The 22,918-nt window shown below is 46.4% G+C and overlaps 1 long non-coding RNA gene across 12 annotated transcripts in view; it reads right to left on the bottom strand.

Moving 5' to 3' along the window:
* LOC125327457 overlaps nucleotides 1-22,918 on the bottom strand; it is a 99,831-nt gene that overhangs the window by 72,798 nt on the left and 4,115 nt on the right. The gene's annotated exons all lie outside the window — the stretch shown is intronic.

Genomic DNA, 22,918 nt, shown 5'->3' with positions numbered 1-22,918 from the left:
GAGCTAAACAAACTGACTGACAAAGCTCTTGGCGTATTATTAAAAAATCTGGCAAAATGCTCATCTCTTGACAAAAATGTAGAAAGACTAGTAATGCAGAACTTTATCCCATGTTGGATTTTAAAGTGGCTAATGCCAAGTTGTCTGTCAAAATTAATAGGGCATTGCTTCTTCTTATAGAATAGCAAAAAGAGAAGGATCGCGCATACATTTTATTCATTTATTCATCTCTAACAAAAATGATGTATCTGCTAAAAATTTATTTAGGGAGGGCTTTGGTAGATGCTAATTCCAAAAAAGCAATACTCAAGGAGTGATGCTAGCTTATACTTACTGGGGTTAAGGGATAAAAACCTCCCAGTAATAGCGGAAAAAGGCTGCTATTATCTCAAACCCCCTCGTGAGGAAGTTTCAGCCCAGAGACACCATTACCCATCTACATCTCTGCCCAGACGCATTTTTTTCTTTCTGATGGTTTTCATTTAAATCCAAAAGTTTCATTTTAAAATGTGCCATTTCAGTGGAATGCCATTAATACTCAGGATCTCCACAGGCACTAACCCATAAACAGATTTGTTTATCTTGATTAGCCACAGTTAAACTTATTCTGCTTTAGTGCCTGCAAGAGATTTTTGACTCTTTTACCTGTGGATACCTCAGCTACATCTCCCAGAATATTCTCTGATATTCATGGTTTTTTGTAGGACAACTTGCACAAACTTTCTCTGCTCCACCGTACAAGCCTACCCATGCAGTCAAAAAAAAAAAGGGAAGAAATTTGCTTAAGTTGCTTTACTGTTTTTCAAAAGATTAATCACAGGTCCTGAAAATATCTGAACATGATCCCTTCCTAAACAAAACTCATGGATGTCAATATTATCCTCCCTGCTCTGGATAAACAGCCACACCAGCCTGCAAACCCCACAGTGTTCTGCCCATGGTGCAGAGCACCTAGACCTCCATCAAGAGCCACTGTGAAACCAAAAAATGCAATTTAAAATGAAGGCACAACTGGTTTTTCTTTGCAGTCAGAGGGATTTCTGCCCAGCCTGAGTACAATATCACAAAATGCTGCTGAAAATAGTCTGGTGTACTCGGGGATTTCCAGGAGGAACAACAGTCAAGAAGATATTTTATTAGCACACTCCAATAAAGAAAAGATTTTCCCTGCTTGAAGAAGGTGGCAGTCCAAATAATGATGAATTTTGTTTCCTTCTTGTTTTTATAACAGGCTGTGACTATCACACACATCTTTTGTAAAGCTACAGGGGCCTTGCTGGTCAGTATTGATGAGCTGAAGCACACATGGGGTGCAGCATTTTGTGTCTAGTTCATGTACTGGCAAATACAGCATTTTTTTGCGTAAGCAAGGTCGGGGTTTAGTTTTCTGCCCACCAAGGAATCCAATAAAGGTTGCTGGAGTGTCCTCACAGCAGACAGGGAATACATTTGGAGGCATGAGCATTTTCAATAGGTAAGGAAAAAAGTCCTGCACGCCGAGCACCTCCAGAACAAATATTCCTGCTGCTCAGATGGGCACACTCAGAGCTGGGAATCCTTGGAGTCACCCTCTGTATTTCAGCAGAAAATGGAGGCCTGAGAGTCCCTTCCAGTACCCAAATGGGCTACAACAGAGCTGGAGAGGGACTTTGGACTAGAGCACGGAGTGACAGGAAAAGGGGGAATGGCTTCCCACTTCCAAAGGGCAGGGTTAGATGGGATATTGGGAAGAAATTCTTTCCTGCGAGGGTGGTGAGGCTCTGGCTCAGGTTGCCCGAAGAAGCTGTGGCAGCCCCTGCGTCCCTGGAAATGTCCAAGCCAGGTTGGACAACCTGGGCTAGTGGAAGGTGTCCCTGCCCATGGCAGGGGGTTGGAAAAAGATGGGTTTTAAGGTCCCTTCCAACACAAACCATTCGGTTCTTCTATTATACTGCAATTTTAACCCCCCCTTCCAGATGGGACAGGCTGAATCTGAGCATCTTTTTGAGATCCAATTCCTTTCACTGTTAATGAGTCACCCCCCACCCTCCCAGGAATGTGAGTAAACGTTGACACTCGAGACACACCCCCCCCCTCCCCCCCCAAAAAAAAAAAGAATTGTGAAAATGTTCTTCAAAGGCTGATGGAATAAACATGTAAATACAAGATGGGCTGACTTCCTACTGTTCATGTTTGCTCACTGTGAACATTTGGTTCACTTGGCTTTCCTCATTATTTCAGCTGGGGAAAGTCACTATATGAATTAATAGCAGATTTCCCTGCTGAAAATAAATGTTTACCAGTAATTTTTTTTTTTTCCTTTTGGCAGAGACCAGGCTTTTTTGTCTGACTGCCTCCTTTTTGGCCTGCACATCCCTGAGGTGTGTAATTAAAGTGAGGGAATTTGTGCATAGTGCTTTAGGGGCTTAATGAATAGAAAACACAGGATATTTCATTGATTTGGTGCACGCGATATTGTCAGGGTGTACATTTCCTTTGTAAATGGCAGAAAGACAGCCATAATAATATATGTGCATTCAAGCTTGTGTGTAAAAAAAAAAAAGAATTGAAAAAAAGGAGAACAAATAAAAATAAAAGAACTGTATCTGTTTCCAAATTCTAATATAAAACACATTCAAAAGAGCAATTTATATTAAAACAGGAAAGGCAGGAGCTTCAACATGGTTCAGAATAAACAATCAAGCTATACTTTCCTCAAGATATAATTTCACTTAGAGTAGGTGTGGAAATCTTTGAAAAATTCATTATACAAAGCCACATGTGAAAATAAGATTTGTGTTAGCAAAGGATTCTTTGGCTGCTGTTAAAAAAATGAAAAGTACGTTAAATAGCATGTGTGTATAATGTATAAATAGTGCACAATCTGCACGGTGAGGAGGCAGCTGGGATAAGTCTCGCATGTTCTGTGGAATGTGTAGGAATAATGTTGTGTATTGGGATAGAAGGCGATAAGGGAAGATAAATTCTCTTTTTCTTGTTCCTGCACAGCTCTAAACAGTCCCACTGTGGAACTGCCATGGTGGGCAGGCTGGTGCAAATCCATTTTCTCACTAGATAGAGCAGATGGACATCCATGTCCCTTCAGACCTGGTGACAGAGAACAAGGAGCACAAACCACAGCTGCAACCTTCCAAGCGACCCAGCCCCAGCCAGCTTCTGCCCCACCAGGTGACACAGAACATGGGACAGGTTTCCTGATGTTCCCTGTCCTGTCTCCACATGCACCATCATCTCAGACATCGAGGACAAAGACAGTGGAACCATGGAATCATTTAGGTTGGAAAAGATCTCCCAGGTCACCTGGTCAAACTGCTGAACCAGCACTGCCAAGACCACCACTGCCCCATGTCCCCAAGTGCCACATCCACATGGCTTCTAAATCCCTCTGGGGATGGGAGCTCCACCACTGTCCTGGGCAGCTGTGTCAGGGCTGGACAACCATTCTGGTGAAGATATTTTCCTTCATATCCAATCTAAACCTCTCCTGGCACAGCTTGAGGTTTCCTCTCATTGTGTCCCTGTTCCCTGGGAGCAGAGCCCGACCTCCCCCAGCTGCCCCCTCCTGTCAGGGAGTTGTGCAGAGCCACAAGGTCCCCCCTGAGCCTCCTTTGCTCCAGGCTGAGCCCCTTTCCCAGCTCCCTCAGCCGCTCCTCCCCAGACTGAAGCATCCCACACACATCTCCTGAGCACCATCATGAGGAAGAGGAGGAGGAAGAAGAGGAAGAACAGGGCTCTCTAATACTCTTTCTGGGCTCTGTTTATGTCGGCTGTGAATACCAGGGGTCTGGCCAGGAGCCTCTGCCCTGTGCAAGTGCCAAAACACAAATAACCATGTGCAAGGAGCAAAGCAGGTTCACCAATCTCCTGTTCAGTAGAGAGCAGCCCTGGCCTGCCCAGGACTGAAGGCCCAAGGCAAAAGCTGATGCTGTGATCCTCTGCTTAACAGATGGATGGTGACACGCTGGAACAGATTATCTGGTGAGACGGTGCAATTTCCAGCACTGGAGGTCTCAGAGGTATCTTCCAGCCCTATTGCTCAATGAATCTATAATTCATCATTTCGTGAGCGAGTCAAGACACTCCCTCAACTCTCAAAACAGCATGCAAAGGACAAATTGCTCTTTTTGTATCTCTTCCCCCTAAGCAGAAGGGAAAATAAAGTGTGGGATGGGAATGCAGAGAGAAAGGAGGAGAGTTCAGCATCTCCCCACAGCTCTATTCTGGCCAGGCTATAAAGCTTTGTAAGTGTTTATTCATATAAAAAAGATGCATGTGAAAATATAATTTTTCTCTTCTTTCCTTTGACCCTTCTGATATCTTCTTCACAGCAGAAGATTAAGTTCAATTTCAAGAATCCATTGGAGAAGAAATGCATGTAGAATTGAAAAAGAAGCATTTTATCATTAAAAGAAGACATCCCAGGGTGTGGTAGGGGATACCAGCAGAGAGAGACTGTTTTGTTGGGACCTCAGACCTCATCCTCCCTGAATTTCCAGCTCTGTCTCACACACTTGAAAAAAGCAGTTAATTCAAAGAGTTTATTTCAGGTCAGTATTATTGTTAAGTACATTTCTATAACAGGCAGGATTTGAGGGCCAGGATTATGAATTATCTGAACTTCAAGGTATTTATTTTAACTGTAAATGACCTTCCTGACCTTTTCTCATTCTCATCCATCAGTGTCCTGGACTTCATCATTTAAAGCCAAATCTAACACCACCTAAAGTCCAAAGCAGCACGATCCACTTGTATAACAATATTTGCAAACTGTCAAATAAAATAAATATTTCATTAATCCACTGACACCCCATCCTATTATTTCCCTGATGTGGAAAGATAGAAGCAAAAGCTAAGTATATCATCCCAGCTTTCTGTGGGCATTTATTTATGTCTCACAGTTGTATCCCAGCACTGTGTAGGTCAGAGACATTTCAGTCCCTTCTCAGCAGATCTGTAAAGTCCAGTCAAAATCAAGGCAAAGCCAATCTCAGGTTCGCTGTTGTCCTGTTCTGGGCAGGACAGGGTTAATTTTTGGCAGTAGACAGGAGAGGCATGGCCAGAACCCAGAGGTTATTTTATTCCAACTCATGTCATTGCCAGGGCCAGGGGAGAGAGTCTCTTCCGAGGAGAACAGGTTCTCTCTCATGGCAGAGGAAACTGTCCAGTATTGTTTATTATCAGAGGAGTTGCCGTGTGAATCGTGTCTTTTCTTGTACCGTCTCTCATTATTATTGTTGCTGTTACTGTTTGTTTTCTTATCTCATTGCTGCTTCCAGTAAATTGCTCTTGCCTCAACCCATGATCCTTGTTTTTGTGTCTCCAGTTCTCCTCCCCGTCCTGCTGCTGTGGAGAGATGGAGCAGGAGAGAGCGGGGCGTGGTTTCGCTGGTGGGGGCACGGAATTAGGGAGTACCATTCCTAAACCTCTACAGCTGCATGGCCCCATCCACTGGTCATCCACTTGCAAGGAGTGGGGCATTTCCAGAACAAAAATTTTGCATTATAAAGTCCATATATTTTATGTCAACTTTGATATTTTTAACTTAGAGGGAATAAGAAGAGAAAACAGCACCAGAACACTCAAGGAAGAGCAGGGCAAGAATTACAGCACTGCACACATAGAACTGGAAAGGGGAAGCTGTGGCTGGTGTCCCTGCCCAGGGCAGGGGGTTGGAACCAGATGGTCTTTAAGGTCCCTTCCAGCCCAAACCATTCTGTGATTCTACAAAATGCATTGAATCTCTCTGACTGTATGGGTTGCTTCGCCTGCCATCCATGGGAAACTATTTGTAGGACGTGGGAACTGCTTCAGGAAAGAGGATTCATCTGCCACCCCCAAGGACAGAGTGAGCAAGGCTCTTCAGCAGTCAGAGCACACAGAAGCTTTGCCATTTATATATAATGGTTACGTGACATTCCCTGATCTTAAAATAACAAAGCGTTTTAATCGCCGAGACTTTGACCTTTTGGTCAAGTGGAACACTTGCTATTTAATTTCTTTACTTTTCATACAACACATTAGATCGTCCCTGTAAAGCAACTCAGGAGACTGCTCAGCAGAGAAGAGCAGGGTTTGTGGTAAAGGCAGCCACAAAAGGTTCAGCTCGTGTCTCTGTACAGCCTTCCCAGATGGATTCAGAAGATTTGCTCACGCTCTGACCCATCTGACCCAGTTTTAGTTGTCCAAGCAGGACTCACAAGAGTCTCTCTGCATCCTCAGAGAAGTCAGCAGCCAGGAATGAGCACATCCACAGGATAAGTCAGCCTATCCAGGGCCTGAAACACATTTTACAGACTTCTTTCTCCAGTTCCTTATTCGAAGTGGTCTATTGAAACTCTGTGCGAAGAAAATTTTCTGCCTTGATCACATGCCTGAAGATTTGTGAGGTTTTTAAAATCTTTGAGCTAGGAATATCCAAATGGCACCAAGTAATCAGATTTTCAGGACCAAAAGCAGGAAAAAGACCAAGATAACTGACATCTTTAGAAGGTTGTCAAAAGAAAAGCCTTCCTGCCAGACATTCACCCATACCTGCCAGAGCACTGATTAAGTTCAAAACTGATTGACAGGACAAGGAGGAATGGCTTTAAACTGACAGAGAGTGGGTTCAGATGGGATATTGGAAAGGAATTCTTCCCTGTGAGGGTGGGGAGGCCCTGGCACAGGGTGCCCAGAGAAGCTGTGGTTGACCCGTCTTTGGAAGTGTTCCAGGCCAGGCAGGACAGGGCTTGGAGCAACCTGGGATAGTGGAAGCTGTCCCATGATAGGGGACTTGGAATTAGATGCTCTTTAATGTCCCTTCCTACTAAAACCTTCTAGGATTCTATGATCTGTAAGTAGGGTGGAGCAGGTGCACCCTGACCTCCCTTCAAGCCCCATCTTCCATGATTTGATGAGTACATCCAGCTGGACTAAAAGAAGGCACAGATTCCCACTGTGCAGATGTGAACATTCATCCTGTCCCATGGAGCCCAACGTGTTTTGTGAAGGGGCTGAGCTCCCCTCACCTCAAATCAGCAACAGCCCAGTCACCTAAAAAGGCACTAAAACCCCATAATGAATATAAAAGCAGTGAAGACAGATGTTGATGTTCCTCTCTGCTCTCTCTTTTTAAGCAGTTTTATTACAAACTTCTACCCCATCCTTCCTTCCCCCATGGACACTCAGCACAGCTGGGCAGCCACAGGACCTGCTCCTGAAGGGAAGTCTGTCCATTTTCCTCAGAGCCAAGAACTGAGAACGGGAAGGCAGCATGACTCAGGACCTATGGAAAAAAAAATCCCAACAAAAACCAACCACTCAACTTTGAGCCTTCCTCTCTTCACACCCCCTTTTCAAGGGGCTGATCAGGTTCCCGAATACCACAGGTCATTGTCTTCCCACAGCCTCAGGAGCTGCAACCTGCTGAGGCTGCAGTGTCAGAAGGCAGCTCCTCTCCTCGTTGTGGTTTACAGCTCATTTTTTAACATTTTCCAGAACAGCAGAGGCACTCAGACTGGGTGCTACCACCACACACGTTTTCATTTCACCACGTCAGTGGTGGCTTTCAGTTGTGTAAGCGCCAAACTCAAATTCAACCTGCTTTGCTCTTTCCTGCTCTGCCCTTTATGGGATGACTCGTGAGGAATTGGGATGCATCTGTAGCTCCGTTTTAAAATCTAACTACCCAGCAGAGACTGCCAAATTTCAGCCCACAGCAAATTCTTACAACCAAGCTGTAACCCTTCAAAACAGAGACTGCTAACATATGGTTGTGTCAGTGGGAGCTTCTGTAATGCAATTTATTGTTGTGTAGGCTCTTTCAAGCTACTACACCTCAAAGGTAAAGGGAACATTTACTCTTCGATGGGAGTTTAATCTTAGATTTACCTCATTTGAAACAAAACCCTCATTTGCATCTCTAATACATAAGCAATCACCTGTAAAGAGTGCTTGTGAATAGAGACGTTTCTTGACTGTCATCAGGCCTTTGCTCCTGGCTGGGGGTTTTGCCTGAGAAAACGCAGCAGAATTCAGTCCTCTTCCAGACAGCGTGCACAAACACCTACTGATACCACTAGCAAATAGTGATAAATAGAGGAAAGGGCTCTCATGAAGTGGAACAGATATTCACAGCTAACGTGGGGCTCGCGTAAGGTTCGTTCTGTTGCATGCATATGTAATAAATAATTCAATTCCTCCATGCTTTGCCTTCCGTGCCCTTTTTACATCTAAGCGTTACAGTGTATGGTTAAGGCTTCAAACAGAAATAATCTCCTGTTGAAGTGAAAGTGCTTGATCCTGTACAAGCAATAAAAGATAAAGCAGCTCCACGCCACGGTGAAGTGTTCTCCCTCCTCAACCCCCTCACCATCACAGTGTCAGCAAAGGGACACCCAGTGGGACACGATCCTTCTTTATGGCCCACCCTGTCACAACCCAATTGGCACCATGAGCTGTTGGACATCACAAAGCACGCCTCCTTGAGGAGCATGCAGAGTTTGGGAGTTGGGGATGTTTAAAAACAAGGCCCTTCCCTTGGGTTAATCTGGGCCTAGCAACTCGAAAAGCCTTCCAGACCCATCTGAGTATTTGTGCAATGCCCAGCTTCATGCCTGGCCACAGTCCTAGGATTTTTCCTATAGGAGGAGAACTGACAGTTCACAACTTTCAGATATTTTTCCTTTTTTTCCCCCTTGTTTAACTCCCACCTACGAAGACATAACACTGAGTAATCACTGACCAGGCCATAATTCAAGGACACGACCTCAATCTCTGACCTGCCACTGCCACCAGCTGAACTCCTTAGTCTGAGTGCAGTCTGAAAGTACCTAAAATACATCAGCTTTGGGAAGGGTTAGCTTTAAAGTCCTGAGTTCCTCTTGAGTGTTTCTGAGTTGAGACACAGTTTCCAGAAAACACTATGGATGAGTCTTTTTTTTCCCCTCCAGGGCAACTAATTTAACTTGAAATTCCAGATGGGCGGACACATTGGAAGATTGTTTGGATATTCTCTATGAAGTGGGACATGCAGAAGGACATGGACTATAGATTAAAAACTAGCTAATAAGGGAAAATAAGACATTCTAAATAACTTGAAGAGATGGAGATGGTCAGGTTTTCTTTCTATCATGTGATAACTCTGAAGCCTTTCAATTGCCTTTATCCACCATTCATCATTGTTAATTTTCAGAGCTGATCCTTTTAGCAGAATTTCCTATCCAATATCTATACCAGGAACCTCCACATTACTTCTGAATATCAAATCACCAGGAGACCCAGCTCCAGCTTCTGCACAGAGGCTTTTTGGCACAAACTCTCTCCTGTATCACACACAGTCTTCTCCAGATAAAGTCATGAGATATCCAAAATTGGCCTTTTTCTCCAATAGTTTCCTTTGCTGTTCTCTGACTCCCAAGCCATGAGTGCCCTGGTTACTATAAAAGTCATGCACACATGTCTTCTGCCAGCATGGTGTCATGTCTTCTGTCAGTGTGTTATTTAGTGCCCAGTGTTCCTATTATCTTCAAACTGGCTCTGGATTGGTTCCAAAAATTGCAATGTTATTCATGAAAACTTTGGTGGAGGTTTCCAGTCTGTTTGAGCAAGTGGCTGGAACAATGCAGGATTTGGCAGGGGGAAGGCGTGGGGATTGGGGTTTGGTGGGGAAAGACAGAGGGAGTTCATATCTGTGTGTGCCAATTATCAGTCTGAGAGTCCGTCTTAGTCTGTCTGGATGAAAGGAATTCTGTGTGATGAGGAAAATGTGAAGCACTGATATGTGGAAGGAGGGAAATTGCTGTCCTAGGCAGCAATCATCAGGAGAACTCCCAGCCACTTTGAGTCTCCTCTTTACTTTGATTATTTACCATTTTATTACCACCTCTGCTTTTCCAAACAAACAAACAGAGCAGAAACCCGAAATGTGTCTCTATCGGGCTCCAAGATGAGAAATTAGCAAAACCTTCATAAATTATAATTTTGAAGAGCTAATTTGGCTATTTCTTTGTCTCCCCAAATGCTGTGACTCTAAATCAGCATAAGAGCTGCCCTCTCTGGATGGCTCAGTTTTACTATTACCAGAATTATTCAAGCATATTAGCAGACTTCTAGCCAAGAATACCTTGTGGTCTGATGTAAAGTCTTGTTTTCCTTGATTAAATCTCCATTTCTTGTATTTGTTCGAACAAACAAGCAATTGAATAATTTATTAGAAAGCATATGATTTATTTTTGCTAGTTTATATATTTGCTCTGTGACAGAGCCTCAGGGCATGACTATTTTTCTTCGTTGAAAGCCCTAAAGGGATGACACTTGCAGAGTCTGTTCTCAGCCACTTCTAGCAGTCTGCAAGTGGTGGGTTTTGCAGCACAGAGCAAATTTTTCACATGCTAAGAGAACTTTTGATTATGAAAAGAAATTCTACATCATTTTCACCCTCCTATTTAGGGATTGTGGGTGGTTTATGTCTCCTTGTGCGAGAATTCAGGCACTGATTCACTCAGGACTTGCTTCTGAACAAAGGCCATCCCAAAGACAAAAAAATGTAATCCCGAACTTCTCTAAACCCTTAGTTGACACACTTCAGCTCCCTGCTATCTCTGAAATCCGATCTGGATTCAACATACGCAGCTTCTGCTTGTCTTTTCTTCCCAGGAATGACACTATGAGGGAAGAGGCAGAGTATTTAACAAAGCTGTTATGCAGTTTACTGATTCTGATTATTCAAGGCAAATGCTTTGAAGTAACAGCTTAGTGCAGAGTGACAGTAAACAAGATATAGAGATACAGCTAGATGAGAAGAAAAATAAATGGCAATTAGAATTGATAGCCTAGGTGTGGGAAACACCGGTAAGACCTCAAACTCCAGCAATGATACTCTGCATTTGTGTTGCCACTGCCCCACGAGATCTCCAGGACTGATCACAAAAGGCAGTTTGACACCTCTGAGCCCATAAACACCGGGTGAACATCAGCCCAGCTGCTCTACACCCAGGGAAACGAGGAACAGAGGAAGGGGAGCCCTGGGTACACCTCCTGTGCTAATGTTTGGGGTTGTCCTGGCTTGTGTCAGCAACGTGTGGCCAGAACGACCAGGGCAGTGATTGTCCCCTGTGCTGGGCACTGCTGAGGCACCTCCAACCCTCTGGGCAGTTCTGGGCCACTCACAGGAAGGACATTGAGGGGCTGGAACGTATCCAGAGAAGGGAACAGAGCTGGGGAAGGGGCTGGAGCACCAGGAATGGCTGAGGGAGCTGGGAAAGGGGCTCAGCCTGGAGCAAAGGAGGCTCAGGGGGGACCTTGTGGCTCTGCACAACTCCCTGACAGGAGGGGGCAGCCAGGGGGGTTTGGGCTCTGCTCCCAGGGACCAGAGACAGAATGAGAGGAAATCACCTCAGGTTGTGCCAGGAGAGGTTTAGATTGGATATTAATTAAAATTTCTTCACCACAATGGTTGTCCATCATTGGAACAGGTTGCCCAGGACAGTGGTGGAGTCACCATCCCCAGAGGGATTTATGAAAGAGATATGCATGTGGCACTTGGGGACATGGATTAGTGGTGGCCTTGGCAGAGCTGGGGGAATGGTTGGACTTGGAGATCTTAAAGGGCTTTTCTAACCTAAACCATTGTGTGATTCTATTCCCTAAACACCTTCAACAATGTTTAAGTTCCAGGTAATGGTAAGGAGTTCAGACCAGCTCTCAACCTCCAGCACAGTGGATGCAGAGGAGTTGGGCACTGTCCTCAGACAGGACATTATAAGGATATTTTCTAAATTGTCACTTCCTCTCCCCATTCCTTGCACTGGGAACTAAGGGCTGGCTGTCATGGGCAGCTTGGGGCTGAACTGTTTCACATTGTCTTGATAACAAAGTGTGTCTATGCAAACACTGGCATGGCTGAGGAGTTACCATCTACTCATGGAATCACGGAATGTACCTTTAGGATTGTCCCACTCCAACCCCCCTGCCGTGGGCAGGGACCCCTTCCACTATCCCAGGCTGCTCCAGGCCCCATATAACCTGGCCTTGGACACTTCCACGGACAGGGCAGCCACAGCTTCTCTGGGCAACCTGTGCCAGGGCCTCCCCACCCTCACAGCCAAGAATTTCTTCCCACAATATCCCATCTAAGCCTGCCCTTTGCAGCCATTCCTCTTTGTCCTGTCACTCCATGCCATTGCCCAAAGTCCCTCTCCAGCTCCCCTGTAGGTCCTCTACACAGAACCCCAGATTTTTGCTGCAAGTTCCTGAATATTCTTAACCCACTAAAATTATGCATGTTTTCTTCTCATCCAGAGCCCCCTTTCTGCTGTAAACAACAGGGATGAACAAGGAGGAGGCCAATAAAGGAAAACAACCCCTTCAGGGTGCCAACAACTCCTTCCTAACACTGACACGAGAGCCATCCTGCAAAACACTGGTCAGCTAAGATTCACTCCAGTATTAACCTCTTTGCTTGTATTTCCTCCTGAGCATTCCTGCATCCGAGGTCTGTGAAATGCCACAGTTCCAAGGGGTAAAGCAAAGAATTATGACTTATCGTGAACACAGTACGCAGAACGTTGCTCTCTTTTTTCCCTTTTGTTCCCACCTAATTCTATTTTTTAGAAAAATTATTAAAACTAATTGCATTATTTAATCCCATCACATAAAATCCTCCAGTGTTTCATTAATCAATGTAATCAAGCCAATCAAAATAGATAAAGATCTTTTAGCAGGCTTTGATGAGATTTTATCAAAATCTCAGTGCATATTGTGAAGTCTTATCCTCAGAAGCAAACTAACTGTAGGATGTGGAAGCTTTATCAAGCAGGCACTAATAAAACAGATGATGCTTGGGCCATTTTAAGAGGCTCTCCATATTAAATTAATAACAGCAATGCTTTTGTATTTTATATATAGGAATATAAAATCAAATGGAAGCAACATTCTTTTTGTATCTGCAGAAATATTCCTGTAAAGCAATCAGGTTTTTTAAGTAATGAAGAAGACGCATGTCTGTGAGCCAGCAGACCATAAAGCCACAACACTGTAAGGAAAAAGCAGTGGGTAATGCAAGAGTTAGATCAGAACAGCTGTAAGTGAAGAGCCTTATTAAAAGCACAAACCATTTCCTTTTAAATGTAGTGCTCCCACCCCACATCTGATCATAAATAAATATGAAAGGAAAAGCTGTGCCTTGTGCAACATTCCCCCTCCAGGTCATAGCTCCCATTCTTCATGGGTTTGCCTCACTAACCAGGGGTATGAGGTACTGAAATCCACCACAAAAATGGAACGTAAAGGGGTGTTGGTAGAATACAACACCATAAATCCAGGCAGTTTCTCAGTCCAGCCTGGCTTAGGAGAGCCCAAAAAAAAGTCACAACCCAGGGAACAGACCTTGACGCACCAGAGAAATCAGCCTGACAAGGAACACTCGCTGCCTGCAAACCAGAGAGAGCTGAAAAAAACGAACATTGCCTTCTTTTACAGCTACCTCTGCACCTGTTCCAGATGAAAATACTGGAAGTTTCACTACTTCCTTCCATTTAAAAACTCCAAATCCTCCTAAGCTGGAGTTTCATTCTCCTTCTCTTTTTTCTCTTAGTCTACAGCATGGAGATAGGCAACATGTTGGGTTGGCCATTTCCATGAATTTGGCATTTCAAAAGGCACAGTCAGAGGTGAAAATTACCAAACCCAGTGGAAATAATGACAGAGAAGGATCCTGGATTTTATTTAAAATCAGGCAACACTTGATTGCTTAGAAAGCTGCTGGGCTGAGTGTGCAGGTAGCCCCAACAACAGCATCTAATGAGTGCAGTAATTTTGCCCTATGTTGTGCTTTAGTTTCAATTCTGTCTAGGAAATGGTTTTAAGTGGAATTAAGCTTGTCTCACTCACAAGCAAACTCTGCTTTTTTCCCCTTTCCTTTCTTCAAGAACCCAGCAAGTAGAGCTCAACTTAAAAATAAAACCAGGACTCAGCAAGGCAGGACGTGTCAGCCACAGGAGTAGCTGAGCTCTCCGTATCTGGAAAAATAACATGGGAGGTGATGGAAGAGCAGTTGTGGGCACTTAGGGCCTGATCCACCTGTCTTGGCTGTGTACTCAAAGGAGCAGCTCTGCTCCACAGCTGCTGCAAAATTGGACCTGGTGTGCCAACACAACCCCTTCCAAACAGAGCCAGAGTTTTGCTTTGAAAGAGTTGTTAAATTTACACTCAAACTCAACTTGGTGTTGCCAGCTTTCATCCAGAATCCCAGCGATGCCAAAACATCACTGTACATGAGCTGAAAAGAGAGAATTCTAGTCAAGGATGCACAAGTTCAAACTACCCTGGAAACATTTTCCAGCAAGTTAAAACGCTGGCGATTTTCTCAGTGTGGTCCCACTGAGTGGCGTGTGGTGAGCAGAAGCTCCCACTCACCCATTAGAGTCATCCCAACCTGAGGATGGGTTTATTACATTAACTGGTTGATTAACATGGCTGCTCATGTCCTAACTGCTGTCATCAGAAAGAAAAGATTAGTTTCATCTCAATGTTCAGCCACCAGAAAAACAAACCCAGAGATTTTGGGGTTTGTGAAGGGTGGCTTCCACTGTTACCATTAAGCAATATTTTTTTCATTCTATTATAATGGGGTTTTTCTGCTCTTAAGATGCTTAATTACAACAAGGGGAGGCATAAAATCTGTATTTGATGGTTTTATTTTTGGTTTTATTGCTTTAATTTATCAGGAGGGGGAGAGATGATGGTGGGATGCTGCGATCCCAGTCATCCCAGCACGCCACACCACCACTCCTTGGACAGCAATCACAGGAGCCCAGCAGCAAGCTGTGGACAAGGGTTTTCCAAGCAGCAGCATCTGGCTCCCTGGCAAGCAGAGCAGGCAGCCTCATGGATCACATCGGAGTCACTCCTGGCTCTGTCACACGGGAAAAGGGCTCAGGGACTGTCTGGGTTGCTCTGTCCTTGTCTCAATCAGGTTTGCCTTTGACAGGACATGAATCTCCCTCCGCAAAGCCTGCTGCTGGTAGCCTCCACTCGCCCGTGCTTCCCCCTGAGTTCTGCTGTCATCAAACAACCATTTCCAAATTTCTCAAGTGGAAATCTGGGCCCCACAAGCCACATCTCTCACCCACACAGAAGGATGACCCCAAGGGATGTACCTGTGGATTTAAGGATGAGCCTCGGGATGCTGCATTAGCAAAAAACCTGCCTGATGTTTAACAGAGCTGTGTTTCTATGAATATTCAGTTAATCAAAATATCTCCTGATTTGGCTTTTTTTCCCCAAAAAGCTTTGCCTGCTCAGTTTGGGGAAGAAAAGTATCTCCTTCCCTGCACTGTCAGCAGCACAGCTGTAGGGCAGTTTCAGGGATGCTGGGATGGATGCTGCTGGATGCCAGGCTCTGAGCAGGGATGAGGTGTTTTACACACACCTGTTCCCCCCTTCCTTCACCCACTCCCCACCAGTGAAACAATCAGACCTGCACAATACTCCACATTTTTTGAAAATTTAGTATAAACACAACCCAAACCTGCTCATATTAAAGCAATTAAGGAATTAAGGGATGTCACAGCATGTGGGGAGAACTAAGCTGTTATTTTGTTTCTTGATAGAGGGTAAGTTCACTGAAAATTTGAGTGTCATGCCACTCAAAACTATTTGTGAGTGTGGGAGAAATTTGGGGAATAAGAAATCTTCATTCCTTTGGATGCTCTTTTAGGGAAGGCTTGCTTTCAAAAATGCCAGTAGTTTGTGCGGGGGTATTTTAGTTTAGTTTGGGGGTTTTCACTTCTTCTAAATTAACTTTTTTTGGTTCTTATTTTAAAATAGTATTTTCCTACAAAAAATAAACTAAACAGAGTTTTTAAATGAGTTAAACAGCCTAAAAATAAAATACTTCATGTCAGCTAAGCACAATGTCTGTGACTGATTCAAAATCACATTTCCAAGGGGTTTTAGATTACCTGTAAAATCTGAAAAAAAAAAATAAAGTATGTTTTCAGCTCTGTTTAGTCCACTTTTATCCTGACAGTTTTCTGCTTCAGTCACCAAAAGGAAAACACATTTTCCCCCCAGCTCCTTGTGTAAGGTGCTGAAAACCCCACCAAAGGATTTAGGATTAATGCACCAACCTTTCCATCAGCCAGACAAGTCCCCTCTGCATCAATTCCAGAGAAGAAGAAGTTGGAAACTCAGGTCTAGAGCAGATTAATGGGTTGGTACTGGATGAGACTTCTAAGAAATATGCAAGAGTTTGTGAAGAAGTTCAGGCTAAAAGTTGTGTGCATTGGAAAGGGAAATCCCAGCTGTCAGCCAGGCAACCACATAGGGGCATCACATGAGGACGATTTTGTAAGTGAGAACCATTCCCAGGTGGTTTAAGGTCTTTATAAGGATTCAGTAGGGTGGGTTTGCTGCCTTAAAGGGGAAAAAAAGAAAGGGAAGGGAAGTATGAAAGCTGTTTTTACTACAAGAGCGAGGAAACACAGAATAATTAAAATACTAACTGAAATTTGATGGATTTATAAGTATTCCCTTGGGACAAACAAATGGAAGTACGTGATCCATGCTGCAATATTTGTGTTGGTTTTAACAAATTTGGAATCGGGTCTCGCCTTTCCTCTCCCAACCCACACACAGGGGCAAAAACTGTCTCTAAGGGGAAGGCACATCCAGTGCCACTTCCACAGCCCCTGCTGCCATATTCCCTGAGAAACCAACAGCCAGGCCCTTTCCCACTTTCCCCACAGGGACATGGATGATTTTGGTGCATAAAAGGAAGAAAATATTTCAGTGAAAGGAGGAAACACTCAAGGCTGTTAATTCACACAACCTGAGATATCCTGTGTGCTGGATCCAGGTGCTAATGCAGGAGGACGCTCAGTTATCCTCAGGAACAAATCTGGGCAGATCCCTCAGTATTCCTCCACCCTTTGCAAAGTGAAAAATTTCCAGGGTATAAATTTGCAGTTTGGTTCCCAGTGAGGTCCTAATTAAGGCAAGCAGACAAATTAAGCCAACTGAAGCTGTATGGTCTGGACGTGTAGCAGAGCTCCCTCAAAGTCCAGGCTCACCACAGAGTTATGGAATATCCTGAGCTGGAAGTGACCCATGAGGATCATCGAGTTCAGCTCCTGGCCCTGCACAGGACAATCCCAAAAATCCCACCATGCCTGCAAAAGCAGCTCTTGGCAATGTGTGTGAGGCTGGCTTTTGGAACAAGTACCTTTGCACTCCTGATCTGCCTCAGATGTGCAGCCACATGAGTTTTTAACACATGCTTTGGTTAAACCTGAGCGAAATTTAGCACTCTGGGATATCATGTGGAGCTGTCCATTTGTCTCTAAACCACGTAAATGGTGCTTTTCCCAGGACTGTAGAAGTGTCATTTGAAATTCCTCCTCTGGATGATGCTGTGGGTATTATTTCATTGGATTTTGAAGCCTGAAAAAGGGATGTCAGTGTGAGTGTGTGAAAGGGGTGGAGGAACCAGACCAGTCCTCCCACAAGCTCTTTGCTTGACCTTCAATTAAGGGGCAGCTCCTCCCCTGAAAACTGGAGATAAAACATCCCTATGTCATCAGGTGTGGTGAGAATTAATTCATTAGTACTGGCAGGATGTTCCAGTGCCAGATTAAATTCATAATTAGTGATAATTGAAGTATTTCATAGTATACAGAGTAATAACTAGATTTTCAGTCAGCATGACCTTCTCTTATGGGCTCAACCATAAATGCCTGATTATTGGTCAAACCTTTTTTTTCCCAATCCATAACATCCTTGTCCACATTTTTCCAAGGTCTCCAACTGCATTTCTCAAAATCATTTTGCCATTTCCATTCCAGACTGGTTTTTCCTTCCAGATTTTGAGTAATATGCAGGTTTGATGAAATGGTCACATTTGAAGTAAAAAATATATAAACTTCCAAGTTTGGTGCCACAAAAAAACCACATATTCATGGGATTTTTTTTCTCAGAAATATTTTTTCCTCAAAATAAAGGCCCGCTTGGGCTTTAAAATTAGCTTGTCTGCTTGAGAAACACCTTGGACTTCTATTTACTTTAATAAATGGACTTGGATTTGTGATCTTAGTGCACGCAGAACATCTGGAGTGTTAGAAGTCCTGTGTTTCATCGATAATAATTCATACATCAGCCACTGGGAAGCTTTTTTGAATGGTGAGGGCAGGGTAAAATACAGCCAGTGGTGTTTATATTACTTCTTTTTTTATCTAATAGGCTTTATATAATAACTCCTGTAACAATTAATCCGAGCACAGAGGCTGAAACTATCTACAGTGCAGGAGGATAGCATGAAAATAAAATATTTTATTAAAAATGCACTTTAAAAAGGTTTCAAAGACCTTAGTTATATGAAAGGAATTGACCTTCTTCCTTTTGTAGTGTTCCTTCAGAAAAGAACTGCAGTGAGTTAAGGGGAATTGAGCAATTATATTGTTATACTATTATAATTTGCATTTCTTGATAACGCTTATGTCAAAAAATGTTGGAAAGTTGCATTTCAATAAAATATTTGAATTGCTGACATAGCCTGTGACTGTCTGTGTTACATTAAGATATATTGCAGCTTATTCCAGATTTCCCACCAGGTATGAAATACGTGGATTTATGCACTCTAATAGAGTAAATCACAGCGAATGTCCTAATTATGAAGTTATAGGAACCTACTCCCAGCTCCATGCCCAGGTAGGAAATGTGGAGTAGTGGTCCAAAATCCAACAGCTAGTCCAAAAGCAAAGCATGATACAAGAAAAATATGCCAGGGTTAAAAAGTCCTACAGGAACCAGAACAGGGCTGAAGCTGCTGCTCTCCTCCATTTCACCAGAGGTAAGAGCATGAGCTGATGAGTTGGAAATAACCACAGAACCACTGAGGTTTAAAAAGACCCCCAAGATCATCGAGTCCAACCTGTGACTTTCACCACGTTGTCACCCAGCCCAGAGCACTGAGTGCCACGTCCAGTTGTTCCTTGTACACCTGCAGGGATGGGGACTCCACCAGCTCCCTGGGCAGCCCCTTCTGGTGCTTAACAACCCTTTCCATGATGTAATTCCTCCTGATGTCCGATCTGAACCTTTCCAACTCCATCCTCCTGCACACACACCCTCCCACACACGCCAGCTCCACCACTGCTCCATCCTCCTCCTCCTCCCAGCCACAGGCAGGGCTAAAGAAGCAGTTTCAGCCCTTTCCCTTCTCCCAGAATATTGCCTTTGCATGAGCCATGGATCCCAGAGAACTGGACCAGAAAGATGATCTTGGGCTTTGGTCCTTGACCTCCCCCTCAAATGAACACCTGCAGCCAGCCCCCTCCTTACCCATCCTTGGCATAGCAAGCTGCAAAACAACCAGCGCCATATTTTATCTATTATCTTATCTGCACCTCATCCTGATGGCCCTGGGTTTGCACACAGGAAGAGAAGAACCTCAGGGTTTGCAGCCTATTCACCAGATCTCACCCGTAGACATCCATACATCCAGAGCACTCCCCAGGCAGACACCAACAAGCAGGAATATGCTTCAGATGGCCAAACCAAGGGACCTCAGAAGGATTTTGCTCTCACTAATCGGGTTGTCAGCACCTCCTGAACTCAGACTTCTCTTGCCATGTCAATCAAGTTGCCACATCATGACTGGTCTACCTAAACCTGGCACTGAGAGATGGACAGTGAGCACAGAAGAATACATGGGCAGGGTTCTGTTACCTACAGGCTCCTGCATTTCACCTGTGGGTGCAAAAAGCTGTAGCAGAGGTGTCACCTTGCACCAGAAAGGACCTGAAGAACTGACCATCACAGGCTGGAGCAGCTCAGACAGCGAATGTGGCTTTGTTGCCTAAATACAGGTATCCAGTGTCACCTGAGATGTCTCTGGGTGTCCCTGCTAGCCTCCAGCTGCTGAGCCAGGGGGGCACAGATCTCCTGCAAGTCCTTTGGAGTGGGTGTCTCAGGGACTTGAGGGCATCTTGGATGCTCCTGGCAGCCTCGTGCAGGCAACTGATCTGAGCCCTGTGCCACTACAGTGTGTGGGGACAGGACACTGCTGAGAAATGGCCAGAATTCCACCCAGAAGGCATTTATTTACCCATGAAAGCTCCCACCAAAGACCTCATCTCAGTGTTTATCGCTGAGTGCACACAAAATGAGGAATTTTTTCCTTCTCAACAACCTGTTGATATCAGATTTACCTACACCACCATCAGGAACACAAACATAGAAGGCAGAGACACTTCCACAGAAGTGCATCTGGTTCGCATTCCTGCTTTTTAGACACAGGCATAAACCCGTGTGTCGCTAATGTGCCCTTTGCAGGGACAGCCTTTAGAGAAATGAGGTGACAGCCCCTAGCACGGCTGTCTCCAGACAGGAATCCAAAAGCCCCGGGGATTCCTCTCCTCCCGTCAAAAATCCCTTTGCAATCAGCCTTCCGAGGAGGCGCAGGAGCTGCGGGAAGAGCAGCGCTCCGGCGAGCGATGATGACAGGGAGGAGGTGGGCACAGCCCCGTCCCGGGGGACTCGCATCCTCCCGTACCATTAAGCCCGCGGGCAGAGCAGCCGGGGATCTGGGAGCAGGCAGGGGAAAGAGATGAAAGGCTCCTGCAAGAAATCAGGTGCAGAGGGTGGGCAGATGCTGCTAAAGAGCAAAGAGACCCGGCCAGGCTCATTTGTCTGGAAGGGAACCAGCAGGAACTTTCTTTTTATCTCCGATTGTGGATGTCAGGGTAGTTCCTAAAGGCCACAGCCAGCCTGGCCCCCACTGCTCTGCCTCTCCCTGCCTGCACAGGCAAGGAAATTGCATCGATATGTTTTTTCACAGGTAGAAAATCCCCCACTGGGATGGTCACAGACCCGTTAACTCCTTCCCACCTGTGGGACCGGGTCGGGCCCTGCCTCTCCCAGCAGAGCCCCGGCTGGTGGTGCTTGGGCTGTTTGTCCAGCATCCAGCGGGCCATGGCCAGGTGTTCCTGCGACAAACTGGCCCTGCCCAGCCAGCCCTGCCTGCCCGCACCGGCCACTGCCCCGCTCTGCCAAGGATTAGGCATGCTCCACCTGGTCTGCCTGGGATTTCGTGGGGCATCCCCTTGCCAGGCGGGGCGAGGGGGCACAGCCCCTTCTGTCTGTCTGTCTGTCTGTCTGCCTGGGGATTAGCCTGGCCCCACCTGGGCTGCCCCCAGCTCTGCTCACCAGGGTGGCCCCAGCCGGAGCAGCTCTCTTCTGCGTGGGCTGCTGGGCCACAGCTGTCTGTCCGTCTGTCTGTCTGGGGGAGATGGATGGGCATTGCTCTGCCCGTCCAAGCTCCATGTCTCTCTGTCTGAGAGTGCTGGACGGGCACTGCTTTGCCCATCCTACCATCATGTCTGTCTGTCTGTCTGGGAGGGCAGCCACACACTGCCATGGCTGTCTGTGCAGGGATGCTGGGCACAGCCCTGCCCATCCATCTGTCTGTCTGTCAGTCTGTGAGGGATGCTGGACACAACCCTGTCCATTTGTCTGTCTGTAAGAAGATGCTGGGCACAGTCCTCTCTGTGAGGGTACGCTGGGCACAGCCCTGTCCATCTGTGTGTCTGGGGAGATGCTGGGCACAGCCCTGTCCGTCTGTCTGTCTGGGGAGATGCTGGGCACAGCCCTGTCCGTCTGTCCGTCTGTGAGGGGATGCTGTGCACAGCCCTGTCTGTCTGTGAGGGTACGCTGGGCACAGGTCTGTCCATCTGTCTGTCCGCCTGTGAGGAGATGCTGGGAACAGCCCTGTCCGTCTGTCTGTCTGTCGGTGGGAGATGCTGGGCACTGTCCCGCCCTCCCGAGCCCCCGCCGTGCCCGATGCGGGGCCGCCCCCCTTTCCCTCCCTCCCCTCCCGGGGGCGGCAGCTGCGGCGGCGGCGGGGCCGGGGAGGGACGCGCCCGGGGCGGGCAGCCCGCGCCGCTGGGCACCGGCACCGGCCCCGCCGCCCGCCCTCCACCTTCCCCTTCCTTCTCCTCCCCCCGGCGGAGATTAAAAGCTGCCGGAGGGGGAACGGCCGGGATTAGGCCCGAGGCTGCGGGGAGGGGGCAGGAGCCCGCCCCGCCGGGCCGCCCCCGGCCGTATTGTCCCCGCTGCCAGCGCACCCCACCCAGACACCCCAAAAAGCCAGTTTTACCCACGGGAGGTGGCTGAGAGGAGGAACCCCCCAACCCCGCACCGCCCCGGCCGGGCGGAGATGCGGGACCCCGGCCGGGAATGCCGCTCCTCCACCTCCCAAAATAAACCCAGCCGGGATCCCCCCGAGTACCGGCGCTGCTTTGCCCGGTGCGGGACAAAGATCTGCGGGAAAGTTGCCGGAGGGGATGGAGCTGGGGGAGGGGGGAAGCAATTTTGGGAGGGAGGGATCGGTTATCGGACATTTATTTATTTATTTATTTGGGGGGAGAAATGTGCTGCTCTGGTTTCATTATTTTATTTATAGTTATCAAATCGACTTCGCTGCCGAGGAAGGGGCTTTGAAGAGGACTTTGTTTAACTCGGGGAAGGGCGCGCACCGCTCCGCGCATCCCTCCCCCTCCACCCCCCGGCTCCGCGGCCGCGCAAGCAGCGCGGGGCTGCGGGGGAGCGGGGCTTCCACCCAGCCGCTCCTCCTGGGAAAGGGAAGGGAAAAAAAAATACCAGCAAAACCTCCACAGCCAGCGCTCGGTATAAACACACCTGATCGGCGCATCGAGCAACTGAAAGTTTAATTATTTTTTTTTTTTTAATTTTTTTAAGTCCAAATAAATGCCTAAATTGGAGGCGTCGCTCCGGCGCACGCTGGCGCTTGGCAGCGCCGGGAACGAGCGGGGAGGACAGGACTTTTGCCTTGGCTGTGGGGCATGGATTCGTTTGCAAACTGCAGCTTAAGAGCTCCCACCACCCTGCATTGTCCTGCGCTTAAATATCCTGAATTAGGCAG

Source organism: Corvus hawaiiensis, chromosome 6 (genome assembly GCF_020740725.1).
Source record: "Corvus hawaiiensis isolate bCorHaw1 chromosome 6, bCorHaw1.pri.cur, whole genome shotgun sequence".
Classification (NCBI taxonomy): domain Eukaryota; kingdom Metazoa; phylum Chordata; class Aves; order Passeriformes; family Corvidae; genus Corvus; species Corvus hawaiiensis.
This window is presented reverse-complemented; position numbering and strand designations above follow the sequence as displayed.